Below are 22,305 nucleotides of genomic sequence, written 5' to 3' on the forward strand. Positions count from 1 at the left end.
CAACAATACGGTAAGGAAAAATACGAGCATTAGAATTCGTACACACACACGCGCGTTCTCCAAGTCAACGCTTTTTTAAAAAGGAATTATAAGGTTTGGGCTTTTTTTTTTTTTTTTCCAAAGAAAAGAGGAATATCTATGAAGTAATGCAGTAGACTAAAAATTAATTGATGGTAATGAAGTACTAGGCAAATACTAACTCAAAGACAGCAGGCATCTAATTATGCGGATTGGACAAAAGAGAATCCCAGGTAACATTCATTAAAAAGGAAAAGGAGATACATTGGACGTGATAAAGCTAGAGGCCCGTAAAAAATATGTCAGTCATGAAACTGCCACATCGCTTTGGAAAATTTTAAAGTATAAAGTGTTACAAGAAACCAAGGGAAATTGACAACTTCACATAGTGGGGGAAGTCAAGTGCTTAGGTGACTAAAAATGGAGAAGGATTTAAATCAAGGGTGGCAAACATTTTCTGCAAAGGGCCAGGTAGGAAATACTTTAGACCTGAGGTTACGTGGTCTTTGTCGCACAACTCAACTTTGCTGCTGTAATGTGAAAGCAGACAAAAATAATACATAAATGAATGGGCATGGCTGTGTTCCAATTAAACTTTATTTTCAACTGTAGAGGAGGAAGAATAATTTTCCCTCTACCTTTATGAGTTCTGGGCCAAGATCCCTATAATAAAAGATTGATTAACAAGAGGAAAACTAACAGAAGTTTATTAACTTCTTATATATACATCAGAGATACCCAGGAAAAGTGAATAATTTTCACAGAAGTGGCTTAGAATTCAGGATTAAATGTCATCTTAATAGTAAAAGGGGTGGGGGGGTGCCTGGGTGGCACAGCAGTTAAGCGTCTGCCTTCGGTTCAGGGCGTGATCCCAGCGTTATGGGATCGAGCCCCACATCAGGCTCCTCCGCTATGAGCCTGCTTCTTCCTCTCCCTCTCCCCTGCTGTGTTCCCTCTCTCGCTGGCTGTCTCTACCTCTGTCAAATAAATAAATAAAATCTTAAAAAAAAAATAGTAAAAGGGGCGGGCTGTAGTCTTCTTAGGGAAGAGTAAATGATTTTTAAGAGAGAGTAGACGGGAGGTATGATAGTCTGTGACAAAGTCTGTCTGGGCTAGGTGTCAACTTCTAGTCTCCTCTCCTGGAATAAGAGTCGATCTTCCCTGGTCAATGAAAAGTCCTGGGGAGGGGATCTACGACAATCAGGTTCCTTTTGGAGAATTTATCTTTAAGCAAATAAGGGAAGTACAGAGAAAAGCTCTACCTGCATGTACTATTTTTTAAGTGCCCAGAGTTCAAAATAATCAATGTGCCAAAGTGCATATTTTGGGGTGGCATGTCCTGAACTCCTACAGTCTTATTTTGGGGTGGCACATTCTTCTACCCTTCATGACTACAGATGACACAGATTTGGCCTATGACTGTAGTTTGCGAACCTCTGATAGAAATTATTTGAATAGCATGGCAAGGAAATGATCTACACACATATAAAGCAACCACTGAAGAAGTGAGACTCGAGAACACAATTAGGAAGCAACCACTTCCACCCCAAATCACCGCTCTGTTGGGCTAGGCTTCCTTCTCCTAGGGTAAACGCTATCACTTTTCTGATCACTCTCACCAACTAAAAAGTCCTTCAGATACTTTGAATCATAATGCACACTCAATTCAATAACTAAATGTCCAGTACAATGCAATAGTTGAAACTCGGAGCATGATTTAATGTTAGCGCTTCTGCCTCTTCTCCACCTGTCTCCATGTTGATGGGAAGCCTGCAGTGGGAAAGCAGGGAGCATGGTTGACTTCCGTAGCATTGTCCTAGCTTGGGATTCTATTTCTTTTCCCTCCTACTCACTGGGCTCCTCCAATGTGGAAACAGGGAAGGGAAGAAAATTAAGGCACAGAAAAAGGCTTTCTTGATTAGTGTTGACTCTGGCCATGGAAGATATTGACTCTCAGTCTTTCTTTCAAGGATGTTGTGCAGGTTCTTCTGGAGACACCCGAACACTGGGTCCCTTGATGCAATTAAAAACATACCATCTTGAGTGTGACTGATGATCCAGTCTTGGGTTCTGTTATGCTTCTGGACTCTTTCCACAGAGGTCACCTCACCCAAAACCCAGATAGCAATCTTGAACTTTTCCTAGAATTATCCCAGCTGATTTTTTGCCTATGATCCACACCTGGTTGGGTTTAAAGAATGTGAGTTCATGAATTGTGATGCTAAATTCCAATCGCAGCCGCAGTATCTTGTCTGCAGCAGCGAATGAGGATTGTTTAATTGTTGAATCTATAAAAGCTATGGTAATATGGGTGTGGGTTGCAGAAAGAACATACAGGTGCTGATAACACCTAGGATTAACACATTAGGATTAGTTTACATATACCCAATCATAGCCAAGGGTCTGAACGGGAACCACACTCCTAGGGAAACCAATTAGAGAAAAGGAGCTCCTTGCTACAGGTGGGAATAAGGCATTTTACAGTTCAAAGGCACTTTTCTTTCACCCCAGGGCCCCAGCTGTTCCTCTGGTCTCCCAACACTGGAGTCATCTGGCCAGACAAGTGCAGATCTCATTCTAACAAGGGTCATTGTGCGGGACCCAATTCACAGTGATGGTCTAGACTGCTGCTGGGGAGAGAAGCCTGCCACCCAGGGGATAGAGGGACTTTACCAAAGTACTACTGAAAGTAATATGCATGTGCTATGTGCATTAATAGGAAGACTTAATTTGAATTGATTGAATAATTTTACATTAATATCTTTTTAGGCTTATAATCCCGTAGAAAATATAAGTAGTTTGAAAAGTTTGCCTTTGATCAGTTTTCACATGTATGACAGTGGAGTGAATGTCACAGCCCAACGGCAGCTTCGGTCCACTCCCTGCACGTGTAGCCTTTACCAGGAGACATGCACATCTTTGGCCCTCTGTCGGTGGAAATTCTCTTCCCATCCACTTTAGCTCTCTATTCTGATGACACAAGGAGCTTCACACAATTTGCATTCTTGAAATTTCTCAGGAATGTGTCTGATATTGTAAGGAACACATACCAAGCTGTCTGGGTGGTCTCAGGAAAGTCTCTTTCACACTAGACTTTATGTAAATTGAAGCATTTCTCATCCTTCCACAGAGGAGTGGGTGGTACTCAACATCCGTCAACAATTCTCTCCCGAAAAAGCCTCCCCCAACTCTCTTTACTAACCTATCTCTGGCTGTTGTGTGGGTCTGCAGTTTACACGAGCTGGACTCTTGGTGGGCAAGAATTGCAAAGCTGATTCCAGGCCCTTCTTTGCAGGAGTTACATAACGGGATAGAGCCCCTCACGGTAAAACATGAGAATACTTGCTGCTCAGTTTTCGTGACATCAGCCAGACCTGAGGTAGAAAGAGTTCCAATATAACATTGTGTTACACAGAAATGGTTCCGTATCCATGGAAATTTCATTTTAAAAGACCATGTAATCTTTCACACAAGGGAAATCTCAGTGAGGACCCCAAATCAGAAATCACTTAGGGTACATTTCAGGGAATAAACTGTGAAAATAAAGGCAAATATTTATTTAGACATCAGGAAGACTTCTCTAAGTAACCCCAGGTTAACTTGGGAGATGAAAGCTAAGATTAAATTCTAAGTAGAAATGAGCAATGAGAATACTACATGGTTCATCGTGTGAACATGATAGAAAGCATTTATTAGAAAATAAATAGAACTAAAATAAGTGTAAATATGCTCTGGGACAGAAATTAAAAGACAGGTATGGCTGTTGCAATGTGACGTCAGGTTACACCTGCACACAGTTGGTTGTCATAGCAACAGCTGAACTAAAAAAGGTGGATTAAGAGAACATGAGATTGGGTGCCCACGGAGTTGAGACTAAGCAAGATTATGGGGCAACATTGATCTTCTTAGACACCCAATGCGATAAAATGCCATGAGAATTACTAAATTTGGTCAGCATTTTCTCCCATTCCCTTCTTGAAGCTATTGCACAGTTGAAAATAAAACAAAACAAAACACACAAAAGTGAGCTTGTGATTGTATAAAACCAAATAGGCTTAAGTAAAGGGCCAAGCAGATTGCAGTAAATGAAATGCTGGTGTCTACAGTTAAGTAATTCCATCCTAATTCATTTCGTCGTAATAAAACATTTAAGCATACACATTATGGATATAAGGTCACCCACTGTTTTGAGTCTCCCAAAAAGAAGCTCACAGCTAAGTTGTAAATTAATTTAAAGGGTTTTATAAAGTTGTAAATGTTTTGCTGAGCCTTTAGAAATGTTCCATGGGAAATTACTAAGAATGCAATAAAAATATTTTTAACAAGCTTAAACTGGCAATTTAAAATTTTTCTAACACGAAAGACGTTTATTTTTCAAAATCAGCTCAGCATCAGAATTTTTAAAGATTTGAATCCATTTAAAAAAATAAAGTAATATTAAGATATTGTTGCTTTTCTCTCCCTATTTTACCTTTAGTAAAAAATTTCAAATAATTCAGGAAAACAAAACCGATGTATACTCCTTTAAGAAGGTCCACCTGATTTTTGAGTTTTTAAAAAACGCTTAGGTCTATTTTATGTTGATTTTAATTGTGTCTTATTCACACGTTTAAAATATCCAGTCAGACTCTACTCAGTTTTTGATTACTGTTTTTATTAATTCTTTCCAAATACAACATTGATTGTGGTAACAATGCAATGCAAAGAAATCAGTCCCATCCTGCCGAAGAATCAAATTATAAATACATTGTAGAATTATACCCAAATGCAATAAATAATTTAACTAATTAATAATAAATGGAGTAGTTTAGATTCATTCTCTTTTTCTCCTCTCCCCAGATTGGAAGTGTAAGGAAAGGAGAAATAAATTCTACTGGAGGAAAGGGGGATCAGAAAAACCCCAAAGAATGCATACGTCTCAAAATGAATCTTGAGTGACTCAGTGGTTTACCAGGTGGGCAATAACTGTGCTCATGTGTGCCCCTTTTCACGAGCGCCATCTCCTCAAGTTAAAGAGGGAAGATGAGGGTTGCGGAGACTGAACGACTATGTATTATGTGGAGTAAATTACTTTGGGGATGTCTCTTGACTTCCCAGCTATAACCCTTATGTCAAGTGTAGCATCACATGAGGGAATAGTTCTCTGTAGCATGTATTAAATGCTGGTTCACGCAACAGGTTGTGTTGGCATTGCGTTGCAGTTGTACAGTTGTTCACTCATTACTCTAATTGTTACCATACCACATCCATTGAAACTAGTCGTCAATTACCCGTGCTTCTAACCTTGTCAGAAAAGGGTAGATAACATCACACCAAGAACAGTTTTAAGGACAATGACAGGAGTGGAAGAGGAGACAGAAACTAGAAAAGCTGTAATATATTAAGATGTTTTACAGAACTAAAGGACAATATTTATTTGAAAATTTAGTGAAATGCAGAATATCTACCCCAAAGTGGGCTCTGAATAACTTGCCGTATTAAAACTTATTCTTCGCAATTTATCACACTTTTTTTAAAGGATGCTGAATTAAAAACTTCATATGACTAATGAAATTACTTTCAATGAGTTCTAACAAAAGACTTCTGAATACTTTTTTTTATGCTCTATGGCCTTTACCTATACTCACTTCCCTGAAACTTTCCTTCTTGGATGTAACTGTGGTTAACCTGGGTTTTGTTTTAATACCACTCGCTAAAATCTGTATCTTTCTCTCTCTTTTAAAAAATTATCTGACATCAAAGCATTTCTGCTTGTACTGAAAACCCTCATCAACTGCTGTTTGTTTGTCTTTGGGAACATCACCAATCCCCCAGGAGCGAGGCAACCTTAGCAGGATATATTCCTTTCCCATGTTCTCCTATTTTATTTCCTGCAGTGTCTGATGTAAAACAGATTTTAAAGTTCATAATAGAACAGAGGTCAACATGAAAGACTCGAGGATCCTGGCCTTTGGTTTTGCTTCTGGTCTTTATTATTACAACAAATAGTTAGTTGCACTATTATTTTCCATGTCATGTAAAAACATTGGAATGACAGCTCTTTCTTTTTAATCCTAGCTGAGGATTTTCAAAGGAATCTCAAATATGCGAGAACAGGTATAAGGAAAAAAATATAACAGTAACACAAAGGAACCAAAATGAACTGTAACAGTCTTAATGTTTCTAAATCTGGGAAGCAGCAAGTATACCATCTAACTCCCTGCTCTTATCCTTCTTTCCTGTTTTGATCCAGAACCTGTCTTCAAATAGTCTAAGGCCAATCCCTCCACCTGTGGTTCCGATTCTGTCCTCTGCTCCTTCATTTGGGAACATACATTGAGCATTCTCTTTTTTTCTCTTCTACCTAATCAGCTTTTAAACGCACCCCAATCTCATCCATTTCAAAATAACACCCCGTCTTGCTCCATCTCCATAGCACTCACAGCATCCTGCTACCTCTCTTCTCTCCTCTGCAGCCAAACTTCTTCAGTGGGTTGTCCATTCTCACTTCATTTCCTCGCCTTCCTCTCCCTCTTTAACCCATTCCAGTCTGCTTCTACCAGCATCATACTACCAAACGGCTCTTACTAAAGTCACCAAATCCAAAGGCCACTTTTCAATGTTCCTCTTAACAGCAGTCAACTGAGAAGAGCCACCTTCTTCTTGAAATACTCTCATCCTGGACATCAAAATCCTACAGGAAATGACTCATCTCTGCAGAGTCATCCCTGCAGAGCTATCCTTCCCACCCTCTCCCAAGTCCTTTTCTTCTCCCATTGTCCTCTCCTAAATCTGAGAAATTGTGGGGTCTTCTCCTAGATCATCCTTTGGGATTTGACGACATATAGTCTGTAGAAAGAGAAGGAAAACAATGGAGGGACTCAAGAAAATATTGCAGAGGAAGAGAAGTATGTCTATAATAAAGTGTTGGATGGGTAGGTAGGAATGAGAAGAAAAAAGTCAAATACACTCTTTGTGAAAAAAATAATTTTATCTTTTATATCAAATTTCTTTTCTCTGAGTGAGATGGAAAACCACTGGGGTAGTTTAAGAAAGACACATTGGAGCAAGTGGAATCTGATGCCATTGGAGCAAGATTAGAAAGAAATTATATTGAATATTAAATAATTAACTAGATAAATAACTTCAAAGTTGTTGGCACACTTGCAATAAGGGGTAGAGATATTTTGAAAATATAAACAGAATTATTCAATTCAAAACAGAATTCATGGTCTTTATTGCATGTTTTCTCTGTTCTCCTCTAAAACACATTCTCCTCCAGGGTCATTTGGCACCCGGAATACTATCCTTGTCTATTGAGTTGTTCTATAAGCCTTGGATTCATCCACGATGCACTATTAAAAGAAAAATAGCACAACTTACAGTCCTGAGCCAGTTAGAATGTTTGTAGCTACAAATAACAGGATATCTAACCAAAGTGGCTGAACAATGAGGGATGTTTTATTTCGTATAACAAGAAGTAAGAAAGTAGTAGTTTCCAGGATAGTTAATTAAATGTGATCAGCACAGTAATGATTTCCAAAAAGCTTCCCTTAAAAGCTCAAGGTGGTTGGTGCAGCTTCAAACATGTTGTGTGATCACAACGACAATTGACCAAAATCATAAAAAAAAAAAAAAAAAGAAGTGGAGAAAGAGATACCAGGATCATGCTATACCAAAAGAAATGTTATGTAGCAATATTAATATCGAGCGCATTGGCACTGATTCTAGAATAAAATCCCTTGGGTTTGAATTCTAGCTCTACTAGTTGTTAGCTGTGTCACCTTGAGCAAATTACTTAGCCTCTCTGTGTTTCCATTGCCTTTTTACTCTGATCAATTGATTCTTAGGAAAGTCAATCGCAGTGCGTAACAGTATGCAGATGACCCTGGCCCAACCGGAATAGAAACACAGCCTCTGGCCACTGTGCTTTGTCCAGAAGTCAGGCACACTTACGGGAGCCAGGCCAATTAGAACTTTTACTAGGATTATTTACAATAAAGCCAGGAAGATCATCTTCCCTCTGGGGCTACCAAACATGCCACGACCTTACTCCACCCTCTACCTTTACAATATAAAGGAAGCTTTTTGAGCTGAAGAGAGAATTTGGCCAGAATTTAGAGAAAAGCTAAAATGAGAGCTGAGGAGACAGATGAAGAGTCTAGATAACATTGTTAGAATCTGGCTCTACCTTCCCATTAAGATGAGCCACAGTTCATGCTCTTTTTGGCTTCGGCTAGATTAAAATGGATTTCATTTGCTTAGAGAGAATATTCTGGTTAGCGCTGTATTTCATGAGTATAAGCTGGCTGCAAACTACAGTTTTTAGCCCCATTACACATAGTAGTCAAATTCTTTCATATGTGTATGAATCTTGAATGTCCCTTCTCCAAACTTGGAACAGCAGCTGAAGCTCAAGGAATATGGACCAAGAGGAAGAAGTTGGACAGCTTTTATTAAATCATAGGAAAATAGGAAACTGGCATCATCCCTGGACACATGAATCATTTTAATCGCTTAGCATTGTGCGTGACACATAGTAGGTGTTCAATAAAGACTTATTCCCCCGGGGAAAAACTTTTAAAGATAATAGAAAAAAGAGGTAGTCCCCATCTCCAACACATAGACAAATATCATCAGTCTTGTTCTCAGTTTGAAACTTTAATATTTGAGTTTGAAGATAGGAAAAATGGACATCTTTTCTGGTCTTTTTAAACTGAAGATGCTATAAATTCTTTCTTTATAATTTCAGAATTTGTCAGTATATGTGCCCGGCTTAACTCTTTTATGTAACTACTTTTCCACTATAAGTTTATTTTACTATTTTTTAATACACACCCTTTCACATTTACTTAGAACCCCGTTGCAGAGCATCATAAAGTTTGAATGATCTACAGAATATATTCAACCCCTTACTACAATGCCCTATTAACATATTAAAAAAACGCATGGGCATATTGGATAGAGAGAGAGAGGGAAGAAAAGAGTATGAGATAAATTTGAAATTGAAGACTTCGAAAATACAATGTTTATTTAAAAGTACACAGCAAAAGACGCTCCAGCAGTGTGTTCCTCCCAAACTAACCGCTGCATCCCCACCCCAAGCAAGGGCATCTCAAAGAAGAAATCCCAAGACAAAAATTGGACTAGGAATCAGGAATTATATAATTTCACTCCTGAATCTGACACTGACCATTAGAAGGAATGGTTTTGGATGAATTACGTTCTGGACTTCATTTATTCATCTGCTTTGGAATATCATAGCCCTATAGGTTAAAAAATAAAACAGATTCTGTATGAGAATTCAGTGATTCTCATCAGGGCAAAAGCCACGCAAAGAAGTTAGGTGAATGATTTGTTTTGTGTCTCTCCAACTTCCTTGTGAGTGTTCCTCTATTAGGCATTATTGTTAAATAACAGCCTTGCAGTTGTCACTCTTCCAAAGAATATTTTCATTTTGCTAGGAGTGTCCATCATTCAAAGGAATTGGTATCTAACTGGGGGACTTAGGGCCCTACCATTGGGAGACTTCAGGTTAGTTAGGGGAATATTGGGGAAACATGGAAAAAACAAGAATAATCTAGATTTATCTAAAGCCCATCCAACTGTAATTAAACATGAATTTTTAGTCAATGACAAATCATTATGAAACTTAAAATCTTGATTGAGGTTTTCATGAATATCCCCAGCCTATTAACTTTTCCGTCAGTTTTATTGTCATTTTATAAGCTGCGATTTGGACTTGTTTTCTCCCGCCTACTCCACTTTCGTTGTGCGGGAGAGGGACGGGGCTGTCTAAGGGAGTGGAGGCAAGGCTGCGGTTCCAGCAGGCAGGGCTGGATTCCAGAACTGTTCCTGGAACTGGAGGGAGAATATCCTTGCAGGTATTCCAGGCCATAGCTCTCTGAAAGATCTTCCCACATGGCTTGCTTAGCTTTTACTTTCATTCTGTATTAAACAAAAAGTCATTTGAGGGCTATTTAATGCTCTGGTTTGTGTTTTCCAATACCAGATAAAAGTTAAACAGATGAACCATTTGGGGGGTAAGGATTGGGAAATCCACGGCTGCTAAAATGCTTTAAAGTTTCAAAATGGTTTTGTTTTTTTAAACCCATTTTCCATGTTCCAGCAGCTGTGGGTTTTCCCAGGGCTCCCCCTGTGGCTCAAAAGGGAGCTGCTTAATGCTTAACAGATGAGCCAATTGAGTTTTTAAATGCAAAATTAAACTTAAAGTGCACAAAGAGCACAGGGGAATCCACAGCCAAGAATAGCTGAAGGAGGAGAGTGAGCCACAAGCCCTGGGCTGGGGAGTTTCAGCCTCTGTGGAAGCATGCAGCCGGCAGCAAGTGGGAGGAGGGTGCAGGCCCATTTATCTTTTAATCAATCCTCCAACAGGCTGCAATTATACTCCATATTGCCAAAGATTTTCATAACTTCTGTCCTTAGATTTACTTATATATATTTACATTTTGAGCATAGAAAAAGGTGAAAAGAAATAGATGGATGGGCTCTATGGAATACAAGGACAACTATATTTTGATCTCCATGGGGTTTGTTCTCTCAGGGACAGTGAAAGAACTGGGTCCCCTCAACATTTCCCCCTCAGATCCCCAGGTGCTTTACCTTGTGCCCCAGACACTCAGCAAGAGATCATCCAGATTCTCAGAACATTCCGCCAAAACGATGTGGACTTTGGTTGGGACACAATTTGGTGAGTCACTGGATACACTGATCATTCATCTAAATACGTGGACATGAGAAAGCAGCACATTTTTGTGCTTAAAAGTAAGATTTAGCAACTTTTATAAAGTCTTCTCTGGTTCAGGACAAATCATCCTAACACCTTGAAGAAAAAAATCTCCATTTGAACTGTATAAGTGCTTTTACTTAAGAGGCCCCCCACATCATCAAGGCTAAAATTCCATAGGCATACTCTCTTTCTTTGAAGGTGATAAAATAAACTGTTGGATTCCAAATTGTGAAAATATTTGGGGGAATCGGTCTCATGATCTCAACGTTTTTCACAGAAATAAGTACATTGGCATTCCAGAATGGAATACAGTGAATCCTTGTTGTGTATTTTAATTGCATCTGAAGCATATTTGGATAATCTACAAAAGTGCTGAGAAATGACAAACCCTCCGGAAAACCTCTGTTGTTCAGATCTTGTATTCATACTTGGCTTTTAATCTAGGAAAACACTGAAAATCCTCTAATAGTTCACTTTTGGAGAAATCATCTTAATAGAGTGTAAACAAAAATCCTGTTATGCCAGCAGAAACTTCCCATTAGGATACCAAGAAGAGGGCACTAGAAAGCTTCAAGTTCACATTTAATGTATCACCAAGATTCAGAAATGACTAGTGAAGTCACAAGGTGAAATAGGCCTATAAAAGTACAAGTGCATACACATATATGTTTCTGTATGTACATGTGCACACACACACACACACACACACACACACCTCTAACCTTATCTAAAGCTACCTGTTCAACTACAAATTGCATTCCTTAGGCTTCTTTATCCCTTTCAAACTCTCAACGTCAGGTTTGTTATGTTAGGTTTTGCGGGCTCACTCTCAACCTCCAGCCAACAAAGAACAAAGCAAATAAACCAAAACCAAACACACACACACACACACACACACACACACAACAACAACAAACTATAAAACAGATCATTATTATTTGGTCTGAACCTTTGCGATGAAACTTGCCAACTCTTAATTCTTTAATGGAACAATTATTTTACCTTAATCATTTAAAGTGTTGGTTGTGAAATGGCAACTTAAAAAATAGAATGAGGATGAATATTCCTACTCTGCATTTGGGAACTGTGTATTCAGAGACTTGTACCTCTTAGGCAATCAAATCCACTTGAGTCATTGACTATATCCAGCCTTGTCAGTTTGCCGGAAGGAAAGATACTGATGAGGTTGGGCTTCTGCGAAAGCAATCATATGGTTAATTGCTTTAGTGTGAACCTAGCCATTGTGATTAAAGCCTAGGACTCGTGTTTAGGTAGAGCAGAGTTCCATGCTTCAAGGCACTCCTTGGCGGATCTAGTACTCTCCAGGCCTCGAGAAAACCTGCTGAGGCATCAGCATATTTCCCTAAGGAGTTGCAGTGTTTGGGGGATCATTCAATCATTAGACCATATTCAAAGAAACTGGGTTAATTTGAATATGTAATCATTGGATCACATATTCATATATTTGCAACCTCTTTGAAAGGGTGATCATCAGAATGCAGATTTAGATAAATAAGAACATATTCAAACTTGACATATTATGTGCTTGAATTTAATGTGGAGCCATGTGTACCCCCAAAGCATCTTATACCTGTCATCTCATGATTATACATGCCTGTATACTCCGCTGGTGCACATCTCACATATGTAAATTAAATAGAGAATCTGCTCTGCTTTTTAATGAAATCCTATGGCTTATCTTTTCAGAATTCCAAATTTGGTTCCCTCTCATGGAATTTGATTATCAACAATCATCAACACACACATATATATGTGACCTAATTGTTAATAATCAAATACATGTACATATATGGATATACACACACATACATGTGCACATGTGTGTGAATATATCTGTAGATTAATGCATATAACATTTCAAAACTTTTGCTTAATGCTTTTTTCCCTTTTTGTAAAATTATATAGAACCAATATCATTATTCCTTCCCTTGCCAATGAAATGTCGGCTTCAGAGTCCACTTTTTATAAAGAAATTCTAAATCATGAAGCAAGTAGAATACTATCCCCCCCTCTTCTTTCAAATTACCCAACATACTTTTGGGGCTTATACAAGTGGAGGCTAACATTCATTGATGCATAAAAAAACAGCTATCCATGTTCCAGTAATTCAAATCCAACGCCATTTTGAATAGAGTTTTAATATACTCATGGGAGTCACATAAGGGTAATTGATGATGATTTCAAATTACTTGCATCTTATTTCTCTTAAAATCTATCCCATAATCTGTTACTACATTATGGGCGATAATATTCTGTTAATTGTAAAAAACAATGAGGTTTTATTAATATAACTGTATTTTATTGTTCCTCTCCAACCTCATAAAAACTGACCCCTCGGTTTATCAGGTATTTTAGAAACCCTACTTCCTCAGAAATAGATGCAGCTATTAAGGTTTTAAGAAATATTAACGCGAAGGGGGAGCATATTATGGTATAGTCCTCATCATTTTGCATTGTTCTCCAAACAGTTGCCTTCATTTTCAGGGTAGGTCTCTGAATGTTAATAGCGGACGCATCACGTGCAGAGGCTGGAGCACGCAAGCCATGTTTGGCATATAGATTCTTTGTAGGGGAAAAATGTTACACAAAGCACGCTGCACCAGTGCTTTATTGCTGACATGGAATCTTCCTCTTAGACCAATTTGACTCACTATTTTCTATCAGTGCAAAAATTTACTCATAAAAGAGTTAACTATTAAAATTGAATGGGAAGTAATAGAAAAACATAACCTCTATTCCCCAACGCAAAAATCAAATATGCAAATATGAAAATGAGGGGACTCTGCTTCTTCCCCTTCTACAACTGATTAAATTGTCACTGCTGGAGATTACATGGGTTTTATTCCCTTTACAGCCATATTCAATTGGACAGACAGAAAAATATATTGCCACAGACGAGTCCCACCACCTGGGTACACTGTGCTTCCAATTGCCTGCAGAGGCCTTGTCCAAAACTTTGCAGCTATCCCTTTAAAAAAAGAAAAGTATTAGATGTGATCATTCATGACAAACTGGATGATCTCTAAAGTCCTCTCCAACTTAGAGATTTCAGAAAGACAAAAACTCCTCTCATGACCGGATATTAGCCTGCAGTTCACTTCTCATGAACAAAACCCTCACTAGCACACTCCCCTTCTCTCTAGATCCTAAACCACTGCATTCATTGTGCATGAGACCTTCATTCAAACAAACAAACAAAAATTATCAGAGTCTCTTCTCTGTGTTGGCAACCGATTTCCTAGCTGATTGATCAATTTATTTCCTTGCTTATCAGTTTTGACACTGAACATACCACCTCCCCTTTTGCTCACTCGTCCCTTCCAGATGGAAATATCTGATTCTTGCAAAAAATTGGATATAGAAACAGAATTACCTTTGCTTCTCTCATGTCTTGACGCGGTTCCGATACGGTTCTCACGGTCTGCCTGCATTTAATAGAAGTTAGTGCTCAGTGACTATGTCGCCTGGCTGTGTCACTCGGCACTGCAGTCTGAGCAGAGAGCTGCCGCCAGCTGCAGGCGAGGGGCCTCAGTGTTCCGGGCGCGCAGAACTAGTTTGTTAATGAGATCCTAGAGATGTAGCCACAAGGACAAGAGGAATTAACAACTAAAAAAAGGTGATGGGATGATGTTTTGAATTGGAGCATTTGGGCAAAAATATAACAACAGCAAAAAACCCAACCAACCAAACAAGCAAACACACACAAACACCAGGGAACAGATGCCTCATTGCAAGGACAAGTGAACAGGAGCAAGTCGATTTGCCTGTAGATTTGTGGTGGATAGACTCATGCTACTTTGCTAGAGAAGGGAAAGAACTGATGCCCAAAGAACTTTTAGGGTTTTTTTTTTGTCTGGCCAGAAACAGTTTTTTGGCTGTTGTTGTTTTATCCACTCAGGAAAAGGACTCTTAACAGATTTTTAACTAGATCAGATCTCTACTTCATCTATTGATAGAACTACAATTTGAAAAAAAAAAAAAGTATCTTCTCTGATTGGGTGGATGAGTAAACAATCAGGGTTTTCACTTCTGGCATCCAGATGGGTAAATTTATAATGAAATCAAGTGATTTCTTTATGCCCCAAACCTAGAATGCCATACGCATTTAAAACATAGACCGGTATATCATGCTTAAACATAGCCTTCTGTTTTGGGAATTGGAAAAGCATTGCTTTCTAACATCGTATATGCCCTTTTCTTATAATAAATCTGCTCGATTCAGGTATCTTTTTGCAGTCAAAATTAAAAGCAGAGTTGTGCATGTTCACTGGCTTGAACACATGCCCGCTTCAACCCTGCATTCTCAGTGTGTGCTGTTTGCCTGTCTTTCCCATGTTTCTTTGCTTTTCTTTTGTTTTCTTTTCAAGACTTCCTGGGGCTTTTGTTTTATCATATTGTTCTCTTTGTATTGTTCAACTGCTCTTTGACAAAAGTTCCACATTTAATCTAATTTTCTTGTTTTTCGTTTAATTTCCCCATAGTTTTATATTGTTGGGTTTTTTCTTTCTCTCTTTTCTCTTCTGGGGCATTGTGCTTATTTGTAAAAATACAATTCCAAAAATCAGAATAGTACTCTATGGACAAACTTTTCTGTTGAGTGTCTTTATCTTTTAATATTTTGGCTTTTGACATCTTTATTTTGTCAACCAGTACTGGCCATTTTAAATTATCTTTTCATCTATTGCATTGCCTTTGTTATTACTAATATCCTTCTTTTTCATTCTTCTCTTGGTGCCTTGATTTCCCAGGCATCTAGTTATTACTAAAAGGTGCCCATCATTTAGTCAACACTTAGCACAAGCCCTGTGTGCAATGCTTCATGGGTATTCCTTTGAACTCTTGCTACAACCCTGAAATGTAGGCATTCTCATCCCCCTCTGGTACTGGGCCTGATGAAAGGTATTGTCTTAAGGCCACACAGTAACTGTGATAGCAAGCATTTGTTCCCAGAACTATTAGGCACCAACTCACCTTCTCTTTTAACTAAATCATATTGAGGCAGAGCATCAAAAGTATGTTTTGAAATTCTGTAACGGATAGGGGAAAATATGCTCACTTGTTAAACGCCACAAGTGTATACTTACTTCATTATTTGTTTGTACTTCTACCTGAAACGATTAAATAAAAATCAGTCCTTACATCTTCTTTTTAATAGCATTTAACATTAGTTTTACTTGTGATTAAAAAAAAGAAATTCGAATCTCAAGTTACTGCCCTTAACAAAATTGTTAACTAAAACTAGGTCCAAATTTTCTTTGTACATACACCAATTTACTAACACATGGGTGGAAATGTAAACAAATTGTGATAGCAAGTTCCTGTAAGTCAAATAACCAGGAAATGGCAATTCTAGAAGCATGAAGAGGTCGTGTTGTCTGCAAACCCGTAGCATGATATCAGGCTTTCCAGTAATGACATCAGTGATCAAATATGTTTTTACAGTTGTCAAAGTCGTGGATCAGACATTTAATCCCGGCCTGCCTGCAGCTGCTTTTCTCCATCCTTCCCTCCCTGTATTACATTTGCCTTTTGGGAGAATAAAAATATTATGTGTTCCTTTATGTTCCTCATTCAGATTTAGAAGTTCTCATACTTTCCGCTATGATGATGACATGCAGGTGTCATTCTCTAAACAGGTCAGTTTGCAAGTTTCATAAACCCACTGTTCAATCATTACCACCTCCTTCATCTTATTCTTGCAATGATACACACACACACACACACACACACACACACACACACACGCACACACACGCACACACACGCACACGTATTTACTTTTAATAAGCAGACACTTGATATTTCATTAGAAGTCTTTAAAATTGCTCCAGAAGTTATATTTCTAGACTTTGGACAAGAGCTTAACAAAATTCTCTTCGATGGATTGCAGTCCTGAAAGCTGTTCTTGTACTTAGCTGCAATTAATGTTTGTACCCAGCAGTCTCCTAAGGAATTGCAGAAAGAACAGAGCTAGCGTCTAGCAGACCCAAAATAGGTAGAGGGCTTTGGCCGCAAGAATAGGATAACAGTAATGCAGTGATTAAGAGGAAAGACTGAGAAGTGAGGGGAACTTGACTTTGAATTTCAGTTCTATCCCTTGCTACGTTTGCGGTTTAGGCAAGTTACATTCTGAACCTCAGTTTCTCTATCTGTAAAATGGGGATAATAATGCCTGCCTCTAAAGGCTATCAGAAAACCTGGGATACCTGGGTGGCTCAGTCAGTTAAGCATCTGACTCCTGATTTCAGCTCAGGTCTTGGTCTCAGGATCATGAGTTCAAGCCCTGTGCTGGGCTCCATGCTGGATGTGAAGCCTACTTAAAAAAAACAAAAAACAAAAAAACTGAATTATGTAACATAGAGAACATTCAGGACAAAATATGGTATTTCATAAGCTCAGTATAAAAGACCGCTGACAGCATCATGGTCATTTTCACTTTTATCATAACTATGCAGTAACTAAAAACTGCATTCCTCTTTCCTTCTTCCTTCTGGCACTATGTACTGAGCCATATGGTACTTTATCAAACTTATGAGTGACTTTCGAGGTCTTAGTATTTTCTTAATGTTGTTTCCCTCACACTATAATAAAATACATAACTCGCATAACAACTTTAAGACCAAGACCAAACCTGTACTACATGAAGCCTACAGGGGCCAGCTCTTCCACAGACATTGTAGCACTGGAAATGAATGTCTCCTGGCAATTATTTAAGAGTCTAATCCATACAAGGGTTCCTACCTTGCTATATCAACTTTTGCTAGTATTTTATTTCCCTAAATAAAAATTTCCAAGAGTGACCACAAAACCTGGCACGTGGAAGATATTCAGTAAGTTACTGTTAAAAGGAGCTGAACTGAACCTATCTATCTTATCTGCCTTAGGCAAAACACAAATTCATTAAAGGTATGCTTTATTCATTCATTTGTACATCACATGTGCCTTCATTCATTCAGTAAAATACTTGTTACATGTCTACAGCACGACAGGCGCTGCTTCCAGACTAATCTATACAAGGGCAGGAGCCATTTCTTTCTTGTATATAAACATATCTTCAATATGTAGCACAATGCTTGGCATCTGAGAGGGGCTCAAGAAATATTTGCCGGATCAATGAAATTCCACTTTTTGATGGATTCCTTTCAGGGTACACAGGAACAGCCTGGAGAACGGCATGGTGAAAACAAACACAACAAACAATGTATTGGTAATCTGACCCGTCTTTCACATTGCTTGCCAGATTAAGTGTCATCAAATCTGAAAAGTTTGCTTCTAGGTTTCACTACTATGAGCCAGTATGTTTTCGGCTGGACCTGTCAGAGTTTGAGTGTGTGTGTGTGTGTGTGTGTGTTTTAAGATTTTATTTGTTTATTCTTGAGAGACAGAGAGAGAGAAAGAGGCAGAGGCAGAGGGAGAAGGAGTCTCCCTGCAGGGAGCCCGGTGTGGGACTCGATCCCGGGACCCTGGGATCATGACCTGAGCAGAAGGCAGACGCTTAACTAACTGAGCCACCCAGGAGCTCTGTCAGAGTTTTTCCAACTACAGTTGCCCGATCAGCAGTTTTCCCTTGAAATAAAAAAGAAAGAATGAATAGTAGTTGAAAAGCAGTAACAGCTATAAGCAACAGTGGAATTATATAAAGATTGGCAGATCTAATTATTGGCAGGAGGGGAGGTCTAGGTGTGATAGCTTTATTGGGAGTTCCTTCTATAAGAAAGAAGTAGTATATTTTGATGGGAATCATAGGACTTAATTGCTTAGAGACCTTAGAAATCAGACCACCACTTTAATTTTTACAGATGAAAAAGTAAGACCCAAAAGAGGTTCAAAGACCAACCCAAGGTACTTGGAGCCAGAACTAGTTTCCTGGCTCTGATGTTTAAGAATATAAATATCTCACCAGTGTATCATAGGACCTTCCAAATATAAATGCTAACATGGGTAATTCCACGAACACATTTTAAATTATCTGTAAAACATCAAAAATCTAACCAAAAGCAGAAAATGTGCAATAAAATATTCAACATGCAATTGGTGTTGTTTTCTATTAAAAAGGCTTAAAAATAGTAGAACCGTCAGTTGTTCAAGCATAATGTACTTCTATACAATTGATCCCCTAAATCCAGATTAAGACCGGAGTAGGTTCCAATGGGCATGCCTTTTTTTCCTCCCAGCTATTCATATTGTATTTTAAATTCACGTTAGCAACTGCCTATACAATCCAGGGAGGAAAAGGAGGGAGTAGGGTTGGGGGTGGTGTTAAACAAGTTTCTGAATGTAAGTTTGCAATTTAATCCTGGAAGATGAGACTTTTGAAGGGTTCTTATATCAAAAACACCACACAGAATTGTTTGCAAATAGCAACTTGGAAATATTTTTTAAAAAATCTCGTAATTACACAATTGCAACTGACTCTTTACAAATAAAAATTCAAACAGGCACAAGAAAATGACGATGAATTCTATAGTAGATTTGTTCATCTGGAAGAACAAGGTGCAGATTGGGGGGGGCATGTATTCAGAATATTGCTATACGAAAGAAACAAGAGACAGTTACGTTAATTTTCTAGGATGTTACCACTTTGGGGTAGGTTATAATTAAGCATTCACTCCAAACTATATCGTCTTCCCACTGATGTTTAAGTGGGTGGCATAAATGTTCTTGAAAAATCAATTTATCTGTATAATCTTCTATAGATGTAACAGTGAAGGGTGACCCTGGAGGACCAGGATCAAGGCTTTAAAACGAATGAATGTAAGCATGTGTAATTATTTCCTTCAGATTTATAACAACGTTCTTGCTGTTAACAAATATAAATGTAACATTTACTAGGAAATAAGAGACTGCAGACGGAAATAAACAAACCTAGGATGTAGTTCATCTAAGTAAACACTGAGGTTATAAACCTTCAAACTCAAATATCAAGAGCCCTGCAAATTAATGCTACACACAATAGACCCTTTGGAAGCTAACTTAATCCACCCCCCTGAATCTACATGCGGGCCATGCATAACAATGCAGGAGCTGGGTTTCTATTAAGAGTTTCCTCTGCAGGCTGTCAGCTGTTTGAAGAAATAACAATTTCCTAGGCATGAAAGCTTTTTCAGAAGGTTCCCACTGATGTGTAATAAAAGTGACTTTCCTTTTTTTTCCTTCTACTTCTTCCTTTCCCCCCCTCCTCAGATGTAACTTTGTAGGGAGGAAAGGGGTGGACTAAGGCCATAGGCCCCCTACTAGTTTACCTTACGTGGATTATCAGTGCAGGTGTTAATATAATTGAAGGTGTGGTAGCAGATACAACCCCCTAATAGCTTTCCCTCTATGGAGATTACCTAGGTAGAGAATGCCGGAGTACCTGAAGAATAGGCAAGTGAGTACCTTATTAACATATCACCATTCAGCGGCAGCTGCGTATCTGGAAGAAGAAGGAGAAGGAAAAAAAAAAAAAACCTTTAAAGAGCCTATTCATCTATGTTAATGGGCCCATTGCACAGCACATTGTGTGAGAAATTAAGTCTCTGGCTGTGAACTTCCTGTGCTGTGCAAGCTGCCTTGACTCTTTTTTATTGCTTCAGTGTTATTATCTCCTCCTGGAAATAAAAACAATCATGTTCTCACATTTGAGAAGCCAAAACATTCTGAGATAACAAACTGGAGATGCTGGTTGAAAGTTTCTTTTGTCTCCCTTATTAAGTGAAAAAATATGTTTTGAAATTAAAGCAACCCCCAAATTTACATCAAAGCACATCAAATTCACTGAGCTGCCCTGTGAATAACAAAGTTTTTTTTCTCTCTCTCTTCTTATAAAATACACAATTAAATTGCTTTCCTAGTTATCGTCCTTTTTTAGAATTAATTTTTGACGACAAAATATGTTAATTTATTCAAATTAGACATGATTTTTAAAAATGTGCAACTGGCCAAAGAATTGCTTTCTTCCTAGAAGATAAGTATAATAAACATTAAAAAAAGAAGAAGAAGAATGGTATTTATCCTCAGCAAACAATTTCAATTTCAGGACAGGCTTGGCTAGCATTTCAAACATGAAAATGGAAAAGGTAATTTAAGATTAAGGAAATTCCTCCTTTTAGATTAGTTAAAAACCCGGAATGTTCGTTCCTGCCTTTTTCTTGGTTGTGACAAATGTAAACCTATATACATTTGGCATAAAAACGAATCCTCTTCAGATTAACAGAACACATTTCCATCCTTTTGTGTGCACATTACATCATCAGCAGCACCATCATCACTAACATCCTCATCATAAAGGAAAGGGCTCACGATCAATACTAACTGATTACAACTCAATTAACAGAGGATCTCCCTGTGCAATTTTTTAAAAATCTAGTTTCCTTCAGACTTGAAGCATTTCCAAGTTTACCTAATATGTTTTACTATTTAACAGGTTTAATGAGTATGGGAGACAGTAAAAAGAATACTGTAATTTAATCTGCTGCTTTACTTTACTAACATATATTCTGTTTCCACTGGCAATATTTATCTGAAGAGAATAATAATTAGTATCTGATGTTTCCAAATTTACCAATAATAAATCTTTATTTTAAGAGTATGGCAAATCAGCCAATGATAAAACAAAAGTTGGATACATCCAGGATGGATATATGAACATGGTAGAGTTTGTCAAGGAAATTCTTGGGGCATTACGGACTTTAGATTGTTCATTGGGTTTGGCTTGTTGTTTTTAAGAGAAGGAAAGAAGGAAGGAAGGAAGGAAGGAAGGAAGGAAGGAAGGAAGGAAGGAAGGAAAGAAAGAAAGAAAGAAAGAAAGAAAGAAAGAAAGAGAAAGAAAGAAAGAAAAGAAAAGAAAAAAGAAAAAGAAAAGAAAGAAAAAAGAAAGAAAAAGAAAAGAAAGAAGGGAAGGAAGGAAGGAAGGAAGGAAGGAAGGAAGGAAGGAAGGAAGGAAGAAGGGAGGAAGGAAGGAAGAAGGGAGGGAGGGAGAGGGAAGGAAAGAAAGATTTGAAAAAGTAGAAAATAGTGAAACAGACCCCTCTGTGAATGATGTGAGGGCAAGGATGATTCCTTAATTTGTACAGTAAAATCAGCATCCATTATTTGAATTAATATGCACTGTCAAGCTTTTCCCTAAAGGGCAGGTAAGCAAATTTTCCAAATTACTACTCACTAGTACTTCTATGTTGCACTTGTTTATTTATCAGCATATTTATTAATGGGAAGCATTGGAAGAGATGAATCTATTTCCTCTTAGAGTCAGCTGCTTTAGTCCCTGTGGCATGTCTATAAATGGTACATTTTGATAGATGTTGGAAGGGGTTGATAACTTTCTATTAACTTCTTAAAAAGAACAGTTACTAGAAAGCAGTACAAACAAAACTTGATTATCCATTCTTTGATTAACTAGTTTATATTTTATGTTGTTTTACATAGACTAACCAAACATGGAGTTTTCTAGATTGAGTTGCCTCTCTCAGATTTTGTTCTTTAAACACCCCTTCTTTAGATGAGGGTCCTTTCATAAGAGAAACATAGTTTTGGTTTTTTTTCCCCCAGACAAAATG

At 38.1% G+C, this 22,305-nt stretch overlaps 1 long non-coding RNA gene across 1 annotated transcript in view; it reads right to left on the bottom strand.

Moving 5' to 3' along the window:
- Positions 1–14,231, bottom strand: part of LOC123000957 (uncharacterized) — a 46,255-nt gene extending 32,024 nt beyond the window's left edge. Inside the window, exon 1 of the long non-coding RNA XR_006409378.3 lies at positions 14,142–14,231. This is a non-coding gene — a long non-coding RNA (uncharacterized LOC123000957). The remainder of the gene's footprint in view (positions 1–14,141) is intronic.
- Positions 14,232–22,305: the final 8,074 nt, after the last annotated feature.

The sequence above is a fragment of the Ursus arctos genome, unplaced genomic scaffold (assembly GCF_023065955.2).
Source record: "Ursus arctos isolate Adak ecotype North America unplaced genomic scaffold, UrsArc2.0 scaffold_20, whole genome shotgun sequence".
Classification (NCBI taxonomy): Eukaryota; Metazoa; Chordata; class Mammalia; order Carnivora; family Ursidae; genus Ursus; species Ursus arctos.